This window comes from Triticum dicoccoides, chromosome 7A (assembly GCF_002162155.2).
Source record: "Triticum dicoccoides isolate Atlit2015 ecotype Zavitan chromosome 7A, WEW_v2.0, whole genome shotgun sequence".
In the NCBI taxonomy this organism is placed as follows: domain Eukaryota; kingdom Viridiplantae; phylum Streptophyta; class Magnoliopsida; order Poales; family Poaceae; genus Triticum; species Triticum dicoccoides.
Genome location: NC_041392.1, coordinates 551,592,419 through 551,606,459, shown reverse-complemented (window position 1 = coordinate 551,606,459; position 14,041 = coordinate 551,592,419).

The following is a 14,041-nucleotide window of genomic DNA, read 5'->3' as shown; positions in this document are numbered from 1 at the left end:
AATTAAACCATATCTTAGCATCACCCTTTAATAAGAACGGAAATATCTTAAGGATGTAATAGTAGCGAGTTTTCTCATCATTACTGAACAGGGTGGCTATATCATTTAATTTAGTAAGATGTGTCACAACAGTTTCAGATTCATAACCATAGAAAGGATCAGATTCAACTAAAGTAATTATCTCAGGATCAACAGAGAAATCATAATCCTTATCAGTAACAAAGATAGGTGAAGTAGCATAAGCGGGATCATATTTCATTCTAGCATTCGGAGTTTTTTGTTTCAGCTTAGCTAATAATTTCTTAAGATCATTCCTATCATTGCAAGCAAGAAAATCTCTAGCAGTTTCTTCATCCATAACATAGCCCTCAGGCACAACAGGTAATTCATATCTAGGGGAGAATCTTCATCATCACTTTCATCAATATTATCAGTTTCAATAATTTCATTCTCTCTAACCCTAGCAAGTTGTTCATCAAGAAATTCACCAAGTGGCACAGTAGTATCAAGCATGGAAGTAGTTTCATCATAAGTATCATGCATAGAAGAAGTGGGATCATCAATAACATTCGACATATCAGAATTAATAGCAGAAGCAGGTTTAGGTGTCGCAAGCTTACTCAAAACAGAAGGTGAATCAAGTGCAGAGCTAGATGACAGTTCCTCACCTCCCCTCGTAGTTGAGGGATAAATCTTGGTTCTTGGATCTTTCAAGTTCTTCATAATGATAAGCAGATATAAATCCCAAGTGACTCAAAGAATAGAGCTATGCTCCCCGGTAACGGCGCCAGAAAATAGTCTTGATAACCCACAAGTATAGGGGATCGCAACAGTTTTCGAGGGTAGAGTATTCAACCCAAATTTATTGATTTGACACAAGGGGAGCCAACGAATATTCTCAAGTATTAGCAGTTGAGTTGTCAATTCAACCACACCTGGAAACTTAATATCTGCAGCAAGGTATTTAGTAGCAAAGTAATATGATAGTAGTGGTAACAGTGGTAAAAGGTAACGGTAGCAAAAGTAATATTTTTGGAGTTCTATAGTGATTGTAACAGTAGCAGCGGAAAAGTAAATAAGTGAAGAACAATATATGGAAAGCTCGTAGGCAATGGATCGGTATGGAGAATTATGCCGGATGCGGTTCATCATGTAACAGTCATAACATAGGGTGACACAAAACTAGCTCCAATTCGTCAATGTAATGTAGGCATGTAGTCCGAATATAGTCATGCGTGCTTATGGAAAAGAACTTGCATGACATCTTTTGTCCTACCCTCCCATGGCAGCGGGGTCCTATCGGAAACGAAGGGATATTAAGGCCTCCTTTTAATAGAGTACCAGACCAAAGCATTAACACATAGTGAATACATGAACTCCTCAAACTACGGTCATCACCGGGAGTGGTCCCGATTATTGTCACTTCAGGGTTGCCGGATCATAACACATAGTAGGTGACTATAGACTTGCAAGATAGGATCAAGAACTCTCATATATTGATGAAAACATAATAGGTTCAGATCTGAAATCATTGCACTCGGGCCCTAGTGACAAGCATTAAGCATAGCAAAGTCAAAGCAACATCAATCTCAGAACATAGTGGATACTAGGGATCAAACCCTAACAAAACTAACTCGATTACATGATAAATCTCATCCAACCCATCACCGTCCAGCAAGCCTACGATCGAATTACTCATGCACGGCGGTGAGCATCATGAAATTGGTGATGGAGAATGGTTGATGATGACGATGGCGACGGATTCCCCTCTCCGGAGCCCCGAACGGACTCCAGATCAGCCCTCCTGAGAGAGTTTAGGGCTTGGCGGCGGCTCCGTATCGTAAAACGCGATGAATCCTTCTCTCTGGGTTTTTTCTCCCCGAAAGTGAATATATGGAGTCAAGGTTGAGGTCGGTGGAGCGTCAGGGGGCCCACGAGGCAGGGGGCATGCCTAGGGGGTAGGGCGTGCCCCCCACCCTCGTGGACAGGTGGAGGCCCTCCTGACATGGATCTTCCTTCCAGTATTTTTTTATATATTCCAAAATAATTCTCCGTTGATTTTCAGGTCATTCCGAGAACTTTTATTTCTGCACAAAAATAACACCATGGCAATTCTGCTGAAAACAGCGTCAGTCCGGGTTAGTTCCATTCAAATCATGCAAGTTAGAGTCCAAAACAAGGGCAAAAGTGTTTGGAAAAGTAGATACGACGGAGACGTATCACTATACCTCGGACATTACTATGCTTCCCTATCGTCCCAATATGGGTATTGAAATAGGCCGCTTCAGCCTGGATGATCAGTCCTGCGTTGGTCTCGAGATTGACATTAGCTGGCCCTTCCCAGAGAATCACTTCTGGTTCAAAGCAAGCATTTCCAACACTAACGAGTGGTTGAGCTAAAGTTCATTTCATCGCTTTGTTATTTGTTGTGTGAGAAAAACTTTACTAGAATGTTTTGTTGGAAATGATCTATAATCCAACGTGTATCCTCGTTGTCGTTGTGGGTTGATGACTTGTTGTATGTAATAAATGGTACATTTGCATATGCGTCCATGAACTCACGCCTGCTAGTGGTGTCCATATGAACAGTGCTAGTGATTTTAGTTGCAAAAGTTAGATAGTGCTAGTGATTTGTAGCTGCATATTTTGACAAATCGCAGTGTTACAAGGTTGACAAATGGCAATGTTACTAGATAAAAAATGTCAATCTTTCCAGTTTGGGAAATGGAAACATACCCAAAATAACAGATATGCAAATCTTACCCAATTGTTTGTACGTGGTTGCACACGGGTCATGCAAAACAATCGTTTACATTGAAGGGATGTAGAAATCCTGCTCGGCACATTTTCCCTTGGCTTCCTGGGGAAGCTGTCGGTTTGCATATGGGTGTTCGAACTAAAATGCTTGCGATGAGTGTTTTATATTAAAAAACCGTTGAATTTTTTTTCAAAAGAAAATTGTTTGATAAGTCTGTACATTAAGAGATAAAAAACGCAAGTTCATTCAAACCATATCTTTCATTCAGTTACACTGCGAAATTATATTCATATCATCGAGAATTCGAGATACAGTATTAAACCCCAAAAAACTATTTCCGCGGCGGCGGAGGCGGCGTGCCGCGCCGTCGTTGTCGTTGTCGTCCTCTGGGACGCCGTTGTTGAAGTCTTCAAGGCAACACAAATTGTTCTTCCCTTGTAAATCAAACATCATGTCGTCGCGCGATCGACAGGCGGGGCGCGGGAGGACGGCAACTGGCGCCGCTGAGAGGTAGCGGTCAACGGCAGCGTCCCATGCCGCTGAGGGGGGCGCACGACCACGGGGCGGGTGCAGCCAAATGCATGGGGACTAGCGCCACGGTGGGTGGAGGGGGGCGCACGGGCGTCGTGGATGCAGCCAAACGCACGGGGGCCGGCAGTGCGGTGGGTGGAGGGGCGCGCATGGGCACGGGCGATGGCGCTGGCATGTACACGAGCTCGCGCGGGTCTGCAGAGACCTCGCTGACGCCCGCGGCTTCCAGCTCAGCAATAGTGCTCGGCGACTAGCCCGTCAATGCTACGAGGATGGTCGCTGGCGCGGGCGCATGGATGGGAGTTGGGACGGGAACGGGGGCAGCAACCGCCGTGGCCAGCTCGTTCTGGGCCATGTCCATGAGGCCCATTCCTCCTTATTTTCTATCTCCTCCGGCTCGGAGTCAACTTCACCAAACTTGAAGACTAGTGGCAGATCATCATTCTGCGCCATGGCGGTGGAGGTCTGCGAGGGTAGGGGAATGGGAGGCAAACAGTAAGGCCGCCCGTCTTAAACAGCGGCTCGGGGGCCATTAATGGAGAGGAAGGCGGGCGGCCATGGAAGTCAAAGGGCTCGCTTCCCAGTGAGCCTGCGCAGCGTAAAGCTCGCATGCTTCCCGGTGAGCCTGCGCATTGGAGGACAGCTTGCACACCTCTTGGTCAGCCTGCGCACCAGACTGCGGTCGCACGCCTTCCGTTCAGTCAAGGTCAAGCAGCTGTCTGCATGGCACCTCCTACAGCCATTAAAACGAAGACACGTGGCATCACGTGAATGCTTAACAGAACGCACACGTTTTGAATTATACAAATATTTGAGATATTAAGTGGCAACTATTTTTTAAAAATATCTTTGTTGGCTGTCATTATTCGAGTGCGCCTTCTCTCAAAATGGACACGAAAAATACCACATCATGTCGGGCGCCATTCCAAGATAGCATGCCAAGTTTCATGAATTTCAGACGAGTTTTGGATTTACTAGAATTTGAAAACCAGGCATCTCAATGTTTTGTCAGCAGTCAACGGTGCCGTGATGTTTGAAATTCATTCCCATTTATTGCATGGGACCTAAGCATGCACCCAAGGACGCATACTTGATTTTTCAACCAATTTATATGCACTGGAGCATGTGCATGTAGTTCAAATTTGAATTATGCACATAAATGCATTGAAAACTCAGTTAATGCATAAAAATGTCCAAATGAACCCCGAAAAATCATAAAAATTGACACAACACTCCTGTTGTTCTATGTTGACACAAGAAAAATTTTGGAAGCAATAAGAGGCAGTGGATATCGTTTCGTCCCCAAAGGTGGGACGTTTCCTACCAAAACCATGATGCTTGTTGTGAGAAGCTCTGGTTTGTGAGAAGCATATACCCAAACCTATCCCAAACGGGACAAAAATTTTACCACGGCATGTTGATGCCGCTCCATGAAAGCATGCCAAGTTTCATGAATTTCAGACGAGTTTTGGATTTACTAGAATTTAAAAACGAGATATCAATGTTTTGCCGGCAATCAACGGTGCCCTGGTGTTTGAAACTCATTCACATTTCTTGCATGGGACCTAAGCATGCACCCAAGGACACATATTTGATTTTTCAACCAATTTATATGCACTGGAGCATGTGCATGTAGTTCAAATTTGAATTATGCACATAAATGCATTGAGAACTCAGTTAATGCATAAAAATGTCCAAATGAACCTTGAAAATTCCCAAAAATTGACACAACACTCATGTTGTTCTATGTTGACACGAGAAAAGTTTTGAAAGCAATAAGAGGCAATGGATATCGTGCACCTGAAATGGCTAGAAAACCAGTTTAATGTATGAAATGTCCAAACGAACCCTGAATAATTCCAATTCTTTTATGACACATATACAGTTGCATGTTCACTGCAGATAAAAGGTCTAGCAATTCAAACACCGTCCATTGCCGCTGTGACCCCATTATGTAATTCAAATCAAGATGAAAAAATCAAGTAGATCGCACATAGTTTATTATCAGCAACCGTGTGAGATGTAGTACAAAATATCTTGGAGCACCGTTGGTGTATAGTACGCCTATGGCTTATGCGAGAAGGTGCGTCAGCTACAGTCCACAGCCGGTGTGTCAAGCACACTAGCTCGCTCCTCCAAAACTCCTGCCTCTGCATCCCTCTCTGCTTCAGTCCCTTGATTCAAATTTTCAGTAGCCCTGGCATTTTACTCCCGTCTCTGCATCCCTCGCAATCTCAAAAATATATGCTTTCCCTTGATCCAAATTTTTAGTAGCCCTGCCTTGTTACTCCCGCCTAGTAAAATTTTCAGTTGGTGCAGTATTTCCTCAAACACAACCTCCACTCACACAGACACACACAACCCTCGAAACCATTGGTAGGTCGCCACCATAGCCGGCGCCTCCATCCTCAACCTCTGCATGTGTGCCGGGGAGCTCGAGTAGCCAATGGCCAAAAAGAGGTTTATCACGGCCTTTTCGCCCGACGCCGGCGAGGTGGCCGCCGAGGTGTCCCCGTCATCCTCCGCGGGCCCGATCCGCCGTCACCAGTCCCCCGATCCGCCCGCTGCCACGCCCCTATGCCGGTTCGAGGACTTCCCCGTCCTCCCTCTGACCCGGCAGCCGACGAAGTCCTACCTCAGGGTCCGGCAGCGGCGGTGGGGGACGTGGGTCGCCGAGATTACAGATTGAGAGACCCACACCCGCCGATGGCTCGGTAGCTTCCACACGGCCGAGCTTGCGGCCATGGAGTACGACCGCTGGCAGGTCCGCTATCACGGCACGGTGGCTAGGCTCAATTTCCCCTTCGGCACATGTCCGGTCCACCTCATTTCGCCAGAGCAAGGGGTGGTGAGCTCGGCTATGGTGCAGGAGGACCGCGAGGCATGGGAGCGTCTTGAGGTCGAGGCCACCGACGAGGCCTACATGCAAGAGCTCCGCTGGCAGCACCCGGAGCTCGTGGGGGCGGAGCGGGCGATCTTTGCCGGCACGGAGGGCGACGAGGTTATCGCGCTCTCCTCCGATGACGAAGTCAAAGGCGGCGTGGAGGGCGGTGAGGTTATCACGCTCTCCTTTGATGGCGAAGTCGAAGGCGGCGCGGAGGGCATCAAGGTGGGCCCCCAGGACGAGGAGATCGACGTCGACGAGTGGAGGAGTGCCTTCCCCAATGACGGTACTGGCCCGGACCCGGCTCGCGGCACACCGTACATGACGAGGAAGAATTGACTCGACCTCTACTTCGACCAAAAGTAGTTTAGCTTAGTTTAAATTTATGTTTTATGTTTGGTTATGCAAAACTATCTATGTTTATGTTTGAATGCATGCTACTTTCGGTTGAACCTGCTTTGAACTTGATCAAATTGAAGTTTACAACCTTAAGTTTAGGGGATTGACTAGAAAACGCCAAAAATTGCTGGAGTATATATATATATATCCACTAAGGGTTTTAGTCCTTTATGTTTTTAAGGATCGCCTAGAGATGTCCTTATGACTTGTTTATTTCAGTTCTTCACAATGTGATGCTCTATATGTGCAACTATTTGCTGTGCAGTTCAATTTCATCAATAACAGTTTCAACAATACCACTATGAATTACGATATTTGGTTGTTGTTAAGGATATTGCAGTTAACATGCCTTTTCGTTTTTCAATTGTTGTTTAGGAACATGCATTGTACTGAATGACTAAATATGCAATCCCAGGCTACATAGCAACAAGAGTGTTACCTTAATGTTCTGATGATGTCTAGATATACATGTAATAAAATCTTATATAATGGGATGGATGGAATGTTGTACTAAATTTTTCAATTGTTGTTTAGATTCTAATATTAACTTGGTGCTTTTAGGTACATATATCATTGCCAAAGATCCACACTTCGACCCTTTCTGCGCATGGGGCAATGAGATATTCATGAACCAGCATCAAGTGAGGAAACTGATAAAGATTGTTACTAAAATGGGTCAAAAGATGTCAATCAAACTATTTGTTTACACTTTATGCAAGACAACAGTGAACTGCATGATGGTAAGTAAGAACCCTCTAGCCTTCTTTTTACTGCCCGTAATGAGTTGTGTTACATGACAATATCTGAATCTTTTTTCTTTTGCAGTGCATCCTGAAGCAGTTTACTCAAGATTACCTCTCAAACTACATGATTGGCGCCGGCCATCACAAGGGGTTGGACTAGAGTCATGCATGCCTTCTGCATCCAGGAGAGCACAATAGGGCCATTCCGCTTCACCTTGTTCAGCAACTGGAATGTCTGTCACCTCTTTCTTTACCATCTGTAATAGTACAAGTATAGAACCCTGGTACATCATTCTTTATTTGGTGCTTCTGTAATTCTTAAACATATGTACTTGTGAATCCAATAATGCATTGGTTGTTTGAACCTGATGTATATGAATAAAGCTATAGCCTACTTTCAAGTTTAAATTAGGTACAATTTTAAATAGCAGCAATTAAATTAGGATGAAATTACATTGTGCAAGTCATTACGGCACACACGGTTGGTAAAACACAAACGTTTGTGATATACACCATAATCTGAGGCGGTTCACAGAGAGGAAACGTGTGCAAGCATGCACACAGTTGCCGTTCGCAAAGCGTGTGTGATGTCAGACACTATCACATACGGTGCCGGAAAACTAAATGTGTGTGATTGTCTACCTATCGTACACGGTTTATAATCATGAGCTGTTTGTGATGTGCCAGGCATCGTAAATCTCCTGTGCCTGGAATCTGCCTAGAATCTGCCTAGAAAGCTCCCATGCCTAGAATCTGCCTGGTTTTAGGTAGAACCACAAAACTCCAACTGCGATGGCAATGCGAGCACAAACGAGTAGCAAGGATGAAGTGTTTGGGATATTCGAGATATCGAAAACAGTTATACAGGGACAACTATATGCATCAAGGCTCCCTATCCCCGACGGTTTCTGGGTCGTGTGGGAAGGACCTCCCTATCGCCCACACTCACTTGGATACGGATCCATATGCCATGCCGGAAAGGGGTTAAAACCCGTTTGTTTAGGACCGACACGCACCAGTGGTGGGTGGTGGTGGTGGAGGGGTATAAATAGGTATCCACAAAAATACAACAGTTACAAGTCTCTGACCCAACTCGGTGACACCGACATGAAAATCTCGGTGAGACCGACTAGTGCAAAAGACTTGACCATTAGGCTTTTCGGTGAGACCGATCATACCAACTCGGTGGGACTGAAGTGTGATGGATGGGGCAAGACCGTGTTTCAAAAATTCCAATCAGTTCATCTTGGCGATTCCGAAATGAAGCAACTTCATCATAGAAACTTGGTCAGGCCATCTCGGTGAGACCTAGGTTCATTTCAGTTGCACCAAAGTATTAGGGTTTGGCATGTGGTAGTGTATATGGTAATCTCGGTGGGTCCGGATGAGAGCTTTTCAGTGGGACCGAGATCAACTTTAGGGTTTTGGATAGGATAGAAGTGAAGAAATATTTGAGGGTTTGCGAGCAATATTACTAAGCACTTAAGCAATTGAGTCATAAACAAACCCTCATCCCCTTTTAATAGTATTGGCTTTCCTATGGACTCAATGTGATCTTGGATCACTTAACAAAAAATGAAGAGTTTTGAAGCTTTGCCAATCTTTATCCTTTGTATTTTGAAGGGGTCCACATCCTCATGTCCTTGCCATGCCACTGTTGAACTTGTCTGAAACATACTAGATAATAGTATTAGTCCAACAATATGTGTGTTGTCATTGATTACCAAAACCAGCAAGGGAGCAAATGTGCTTTCACATCTGCCATCTGGCATGACGCAGGCAAGCTTTCAACAATGGCGTGTGCAATTCTGTCCATCAGATGATCGTGGTTGGTTAGTGTTAGAGTCTAATTTTATTAATCTTGATTTATCCAAGTGTTTAGTTGAGAATACAGGATTATGTTGGTTCCTTAATTTTGTTTTGATTGATCTATCATAGCATTCAGTCAAATTTGTGCATATATTGCATTGGTTCGCTATAAAACTTGCAAAGAAGTGCAAGGAAAACAAGGTGACTTTATGCATCTAGATTTCTTCATATGAACATTTTTATTTATTAGACTCTCCACCACGCCACCATCCCACTATCTAACATGTATATATTGTTATTTTTATAGGTGTGAAAATGGAAAAGAAGTGTGGTCATTTGAAATGTTTGTGGGATAGAGCTTCAAATGCACTCAAGATAAGTTCGACATTAATACCAACACTGATATCTATTGAGGTTGAAATTCAAGTTCAACATTAAAATGTGAGCAGCCTCCTTCCATCAAGTTTTTGTTGGATCCGAGATCAAAAACTCCGCCTATGTTGTCTCAACATAGCCGGTCCCAAGCCTGGGAAAAGGAGGAGGGTTGTGATAGGGTTGGCGAGCCAACGTAAAAACTCAGCCACTCTTATGGAGATGAAACCCAAAAGATTTTCGTTGGGGCGTAACCCTCTCAGCGACGTGCCACATCAGAACCCGGGTGTGGTGGAAAATGGGCAAGGGCCGGGCCGTCACCCCCCAGGTGGCGCGCCGTATCTTGATCCAAATACGGTGGCAAGTGAGCGAGGATCGGGTCGTCGCATCCTTAGTGGCGTGCTACATCGGCGCCCGGATGTAGTGGAAAATGAGCAAGGGTCTTCGCATTTGACTTGACGAGTGCGAAGGGTAAGGAAGCTAGCCGAGCCTAGGAGGATTCGCTTAGGTAGCTGGAAGTAGGGTCTTTGACAGGGAAGCTTCGGGATCTAGTTGATGCAGCGGTGAGGAGAGGTGTTGTTATCCTTTGCGTCCAAGAAACCAAATGGAGAGGACAGAAGGCGAAGGAGGTGGAGGATACCGGCTTCAAGCTGTGGTACACGGGGACGACTGCAAACAGAAATGGCGTTGGCATCTTGATCAACAAGAGCCTCAAGTATGGAGTGGTAGACGTCAAGAGACGTGGGGACTGGATTATCCTGGTCAAGCTGGTAGTTGAGGACTTAGTTCTCAATGTTATCAGCGCGTATGCCCCGCAAGTAGGCCACAATGAGAACACCAAGAGGGAGTTCTGGGAAGGCCTGGAAGACATGGTTAGGAGTGTACCGATTGGTGAGAAGCTCTTCATAGGAGGAGACCTCAATGGCCACGTGGGTACATCTAACACAGGTTTCGAAGGGGCGCATGGGGGCTTTGGCTATGGCATCAGGAATCAAGAAGGAGACGATGTCTTAAGCTTTGCTCTAGCCTACAACATGATTGTAGCTAACACCCTCTTTAGAAAGAGAGAATCACATCTGGTGACTTTTAGTAGTGGCCAACACTCTAGCCAGATTGATTTCATCCTCTCGAGAAGAGAAGATAGGCATGCGTTCCTAGACTGTAAGGTGATACCTGGAGAGAGTGTTGTACCCCAGCATAAGCTGGTGGTTGCTGACTTCCGCTTTCAGATTCGTGTCCAGCGGGATAAGCGTGCCAAAGTCGCTAGAACGAAGTGGTGGAAGCTCAAGGGGGAGGTAGCTCAGGCGTTCAAGGAGAGGGTCATTAAGGAGGGCCCTTGGGAGGAAGGAGGGGATGTGGACAATGTGTGGATGAAGATGGTGACTTGCATTCGTAAGGTGGCCTCGGAGAAGTTTGGAGTGTCCAGGGGAAGGAGAAGCGAAGATAAGGATACCTGGTGGTGGAATGATGATGTCCAGAAGGCGATTAAAGAGAAGAAAGATTGCTTCAGACGCCTATACCTGGATAGGAGTGCAGACAACATAGAGAAGTACAAGATGGCGAAGAAGGCTGCAAAGCGAGCTGTTGGTGAAGCAAGGGGTCGGGCATATGAGGACCTCTACCAACGGTTAGGCACGAAGGAAGGTGAAAGGGACATCTATAAGATGGCCAAGATCCGAGAGAGGAAGACGAGGGATATTGGCCAAGTCAAATGCATCAAGGACGGAGCAGGCCAACTCTTGGTGAAGGACGAGGAGATTAAGCATAGATGGCGGGAGTACTTTGACAAGATGTTCAATGGGGAGAATGAGAGTTCTACCATTGAACTGGACGACTCCTTTGATGAGATCAGCATGCGTTTTGTGCGGCGAATTCAGGAGTCTGAGGTCAAGGAGGCTTTAAAAAGGATGAAAGGAGGCAAGGCGATGGGCCCTGATTGTATCCCCATTAAGGTGTGGAAAGGTCTTGGGGACATAGCGATAGTATGGCTAACCAAGCTTTTCAACCTCATTTTTTGGGCAAACAAGATGCCAGAAGAATGGAGACGGGGTATATTAGTACCAATCTTCAAGAACAAGGGGGATGTTCAGAGTTGTACTAATTACCATGAAATTAAGCTGATGAGCCATACAATGAAGCTATGGGAGAGAGTCATTGAGCACCGCTTAAGAAGAATGACAAGCGTGACCAAAAATCAGTTTGGTTTCATGCCTGGGAGGTCAACCATGGAAGCCATTTTCTTGGTACGACAACTTATGGAGAGATATAAGGAGCAAAAGAAGGACTTGCATATGGTGTTCATTGACTTGGAGAAGGCCTATGATAAGATACCACGGAATGTCATGTGGTGGGCCTTGGAGAAACACAAAGTCCCAGCAAAGTACATTACCCTCATCAAGGACATGTATGATAATGTTGTGACAAGTGTTTGAACAAGTGATGTCGACATTGATGACTTCCCGATTAAGATAGGACTGCATCAGGGGTCAGCTTTAAGCCCTTATCTTTTTGCATTGGTGATGGATGAGGTCACAAGGGATATACAAGGAGATATCCCATGGTGTATGCTCTTTGCGGATGATGTGGTGCTAGTTGACGATAGTCGGGCGGGGGTAAATAGGAAGTTAGAGTTATGGAGACAAACCTTGGAATCTAAAGGGTTTAGGTTAGTAGAACTAAAACCGAGTACATGATGTGCGGTTTCAGTGCTACTAGGTGTGAGGAAGAGGAGGTTAGCCTTGATGGCCAGGTGGTACCTCAGAAGGACACCTTTCGGTATTTGGGGTCAATGCTGTAAGAGGATGGGGGTATTGATGAAGATGTGAACCATCGAATCAAAGCCAGATGGATGAAGTGGCGCCAAGCTTCTGGCATTCTCTGTGACAAGGTAGTGCCACAAAAGCTAAAAGGCAAGTTCTACAGGACGGCGGTTCGACCCGCAATGGTGCTGAGTGTTGGCCGACTAAAAGGCTACATGTTCAACAGTTAGGTGTGGCGGAGATGCGTATGTTGAGATGGATGTGTGACCACACGAGGAAGGATCGAGTCCAGAATGATGATATATGAGATAGAGTTGGGGTAGCACCGATTGAAGAGAAGCTTGTCCAACATCGTCTGAGATGGTTTGGGCATATTCAGCGCAGGCCTCCAGAAGCTCAAGTGCATAGCGGACGGCTAAAGCGTGCGGAGAATGTCAAGAGAGGGCGGGGCAGACCGAATTTGACATGGGAGGAGTCTGTTAAGAGAGACCTGGAGGATTGAAGTATCACTAAAGAGCTAGCTACGGACAGGGGTGCGTGGAAGCTTACTATTCATGTGCCAGAGCCATGAGTTGGTTGTGAGATCTTATGGGTTTCACCTCTAGCCTACCCCAACTTGTTTGGGATTAAAGGCTTTGTTGTTGTTGTTGTTGTTGTTGTTGTTGTTGAGAGGATTAATCCTTCACGCCAAGCTCTGATCCGGATCCCTTGGTCTTCAACAAACCCCCATCCCCCCTCTGGTAACTCGGTCAAGATGGCCTACAATGCCTCCACCAATGGAACATTGATCGTACCTCAACATGTTTTACCTATTCAATGAAGAAAACTACCAACGACATCCATTATGTCCCTAACTAGCAGAACAAACATCCCACTGCATAAATCATCACTAAATCCCCACAGCAGTTAATCGAATCCAGACCACTTTTTATCTATTTTTTTCTTTTTCTGACGCAGTAGGCCCTTGATCCTGACATTATTGAACTATATGCCTTATTTCTATCACCGATCAGAAAACTCTCACATGTAAAACATCAAGGCAAATCATATGTGCGGACACACATACTGAACTAACAAAATGAGAGGCTTCTACAAAATTCCCCGCGCGGGATGAAGAGGAATGACATGTGAACACCTAGAGGATTCAAAAACAAAGGACATCTCCATCATCGCCCTCGAATCCGAGCCGGTTCGGGAGAAACATATATAAAACCAAATAGCTCGGACAAAAAGTATAGGGGACATGCTGAGATGCCCGCCCAAATCCAATTAATGGAAATTTGACCGTGTGCAAAATGTGAAACAACTAAAGCAGCGACAATGACGGGAAATACCCTTTGGCTCCCGCATGTATATACACTCTATATGGGGTGTTTTTTTCTAAATAATTAAACAAAAGATCAAAATAGTTCAAAAGCATTTTTAGATTAAACTTGACTTACTTGCGCACTAGTATATAAATATTCACACAAAAAACCAACGTTGACTTCACAGCAAAAAAGACAAAATTTATTTGCTATTATAGATCACTATTTACGCTATTTTAACCAAAAATTTGTCTTTTTTAAAAAGAAGTCAAAGAGGAATTTTCTTTTTATGGAACTTTTTTCACTAGTACAATGAAAGGTCAAGTTTATTTTAAAAATATTTTTAGAATTTTTTTACTTTTTATTGAATTGCTAAAAAAATCATATATAGGGTACATAATGTACCCAGGAACCAAACGTTCCCCTCCGCCACAAGTAATATGAATCGAAGAGAGTACTTCTTTTAAGAAAATGTAAAA